Genomic DNA, 3935 nt, shown 5'->3' with positions numbered 1-3935 from the left:
AGAGTGAGAACTGGCTGCTCAAGGTCAGCAGCCAGTTCAAGGAGAAGAACACGGGGAACTGCACGTACACCAGAGAAAGGAGTGAAAGTTCTTATCTCATGAAAATGTATGATGTTTTGCAGACTTCTGGTTCCGACTGGTTTATTTCACCCCTCCCTTTCAGCAGTCGGAACCAACATTGTTACTAGGGAAATCCTTAATAAATGCATGGTGGGGGCAGAGCTGTTTCAGAGTGGTTTTGAGAATTGTAACTGAACAGTCTCTGATCACTCTCCCTTGCAAGTGAATCATACTAAAATTCTCTGTGTCTTTATTTGTACAGGTTACTGCATAAAATGTTTGGTGTTTAAACCTAACAATTACCTTAAAAATCAAGTTAATAATAAAGTTAATGACATCACTAGATTGTGATAAAAAAGGATTTTATGTTAAAAATCAAAGCGGCACAACTGAGCATATTTGCACTACTGAAACACTAAAGAAGTTGAACCCGTTGGTTTAATTCAGAGCTTAATCATGGGAATAGTGGCCTCTTGATGAAAAAATAATCATTAATATCCCTGAAAAAAGAAAATAGTACAATGATAATTTAACTGCAAAATCCTGCACTAATGAAGCTCTGATCATTTAAACTATTTACTGATCTTTTTCACATGGGTGGGCTATTACAGTAGTTTCATGTAGCTCAGCTGCTTCTAGGTTGCACTGCACTGAACCTTTTCCTATTATTGCCCTTTTGAAACATATTTAAAACAGTTTATTGCTCCTACATTGTTAAATTCTGATCAATGCTGCACTTTATATTGCTAATTTATCTTACTCCAACAGCAGTCTCATTACACTGCTGTAAGCTGTATGCAGCGAAATAAAATAAAGTTTGTCTAAGTCTAAAGTACGCTTGTTTAATGTTATATAAGCTCTAGGTGAATAAGAATAGGTAACTCCAGTGTGCCATAACTTTTGTCATAATCCTGACATAGACTCATAATTCACTTTTGTTTTCATCCCGACAGCATAATATTCTTCTTAATTGTTTCGTATGTAATGTGGTTTTTGCGGATTTTTCCTTAATGGTGAAATCTCTTCCCAGAAGCTCCGTGGTTATTTTGGCAACCTGACACCTTGCTTCACATTGCCACATTTACAACACAGCGGCTTCATACACTCAACTCATCAGCGATAATATTAGTCTTTTTTATGATGTAGCCTAGTGAAGCAGAAAATAAAAACCCTCAACAAATGGACGGCTAAGTAGCTGGGCTTTCTATTCAGCAGACAAGAACATTAAATTAGTATAAGCTGTATAAGAACTAATTTTAGGGTGTAAATCTAATGAAAATAAGGATGCTGTAGAGTCAAAATAAAGCAGCTTCTCTTTAATGTTTCTCTTAACCGAGATCAGGTCATGGAGGTAATGAGTCTGTAATGGAAACCCAGATCTGCAACAACAGTTTCTAGCTAATTTTGGGGGATTCCCCCAAGGCCTTCAAAACACAAAGGTGCCTGAAGTTTGTTTTGGTTTTGCCACTTGGTCTCCTCACCACAGAAAGTGGCAGAAAGCCTCCAAAGTTAGGCACCAAGAGGCCTCCTGTTCCAAAACCACAATTAAAACCTTTTTATGTGAATGAGCAGAGACTTTGAGCTTCTCAGTCCATCTGAGGGTGAAACCAGTCACCTTCTAAAGCTTCATCCATAACGTGCCTGGGTTTGGGTAATCAAACTGTTTAAAAAAAGTTAAATTTTGAAATATGTCCTGCAAATGAGTCCATTTTATAAGTAGGGTTTGTTTTTGTGAAGATAAACCTAACTGGTTTCAGAGATTAGTTTTGGATGTCGAGCGAAGACACTTTATCTTTCATGAGAAAACAGGAAGAAAGATGATAAAGGATGTTAATGTGTTGTTATTTAGTTGGTTCACACAGAGCAGTTATAACATTTCTAGATAGCTGATCACCATATACGCGACTTCCTGCCATTTAGAAGCGTGATCTTTTTTTCTATAGGCCACTTATCTGTAGAGTACATCTGCTAAACTACTTCCCTTTGTTACAATGGACTCTGTGAAAACTGATCAAATTATTGATGGATTTGTTTTGTTTACAATTTTTCATATCTATTCACACCCCGATGAGATGGATGTAGTGAGTAAGCAATTGGCATTGTCAAAGACTATCGAGTAATAGGTTGTTTAAAAAAAGCAGTGATCCGTTTGCCAAAGGTGCAAGACAGCACATGCCTGCCTGTGTGTGAGCGTGAGCGGTTGCAAAAGTAATGTGGCCCTGGTTTTGTGCAATATTACCTCATGTCTGGAACATGGTGTGACAGAGTAGAACATGTCAGTAGAGAGGGGAAGTGGGTGCTTTAAAAGAAAATGAAGTTTACGTTGGAAATCATTAGTTTCGTCTGTTTCAGTGAAGGAGGATGATTTAATGTTTGACTTGAATAGAAAACCTGCTTATACTGTGTTTTATTTTCAATTAGTCAGCCACACTTTTACTGAAAAGAGCATTCTTAAAGTAGCAATAAGTCTTATCACTGTTATATAAACATTTTGCAATAAAAGTATAAATTCTAAAAATCTTGCATGTTCATATTTTGTTTCTCTCCAGCTAATTCACGTTTAAACGTCTAACAGAAGAAAATGTTCGCTTCAGATCAGAACAGCTTTGTGTTCTGGTAATAAGTGGAAAGTTGTAAGTTTACAACCTGAAGTATTATTTAGAGAGTTTACCATCTAGGCAATGAGTAACTAAGCAAGGCATCAGGAAGGTGAACTAATGTCCAGCAATAGCACTCAAGTTGTCTCCAGAAGTAAAGTGCACTAAAATTTAGGGCAGCCTGTTGCATTAAAATCTCCATAGCAACTAATCAACTGTTGGTCAAAAACAGGTTGCTTGCTGAGAATTCTAGGTAATCCGGTTGCTGCTTTGTCTTTCTTTAGAAAACATCAAATGTTTTGTTATTTTTCTGACTGTCTGCAGATGCTGTAATACTAAGTGCTAAGGAAGTAAACTTGGGTATTTTATTGTTGTGGAGAACATGTGTTAACACATTATTTAGATACAAAAAAAGACCTCTGCAATGGCAATTAAAGGTATTGTGGAGCATTTTTTAAAAGATCCGCCCTCACCACTTTAAAGAAAAATGCGGGTGCATATGAGCATGCACGAGCCCATTTCTCCTCATGCACGTCCTGTTTAAAATGTGCTGTTCTCACAGCTCATATAAGCTTACTGTGTCCCCATACAGCCGGGACTATATAGTAAACTCAGTTAACTAACCGTTTGGACAGATGATCACTGCTTTTTACTCCATTTGGTCTCGTAACTCCTCCTCCACTGCGCAGCGCCTGCGGCATCTTTGTTATTATTCGCTTCCTGACAGCAGGCTGCTGTGACTGCAAATCCCATAATGCTTTGATGAGCGAAGATGAGCGAGATGAGCAAAGCATTCTGGGATATATCTGCCTCTTCTGAGGCCTTTCTTTTCTTCTCGCACACTTCGTAGACACTTTTTCTGTTGCGACCATTTTCAAAGAACTGCGGTGAGAAAGGTGAGCTTCAATGACTGTCTGAAACCGTAGCAGGTGCACTTTCAGCTTTATATCTGTTGTAACAGATATAAAGCTGAAAGTGCACCTGCGCAGGACAACAGAGCTAATGGGACGAGCACATAGGACAGCCTTACGTAAATATCAATTCAGTTTATTTATATAGCGCCCATTCAACACACGTCATCTCAAGGCACTTTACAGTTCACCAGATCATACAGTCAAATTGGTTCAAAGTTTTCTATGTAAGGAAAACCAGTTGATTGCATCGACTCATTGACTTTAATACAATCCCTCTAATTAAGCATGCTTGTAGGGACAGTGGAGAGGAAAAAGTCCCTTTTAACATGAAGAAACCTCCAGCAGAACCAGGCTCAGTGTGAGC

This window comes from Cyprinodon variegatus, unplaced genomic scaffold (assembly GCF_000732505.1).
Source record: "Cyprinodon variegatus isolate N-32 unplaced genomic scaffold, C_variegatus-1.0 Scaffold76, whole genome shotgun sequence".
NCBI lineage: Eukaryota > Metazoa > Chordata > Actinopteri > Cyprinodontiformes > Cyprinodontidae > Cyprinodon > Cyprinodon variegatus.
The sequence above is the reverse complement of the archived record's forward strand: the minus strand, read 5'-3'. Positions refer to the sequence as shown.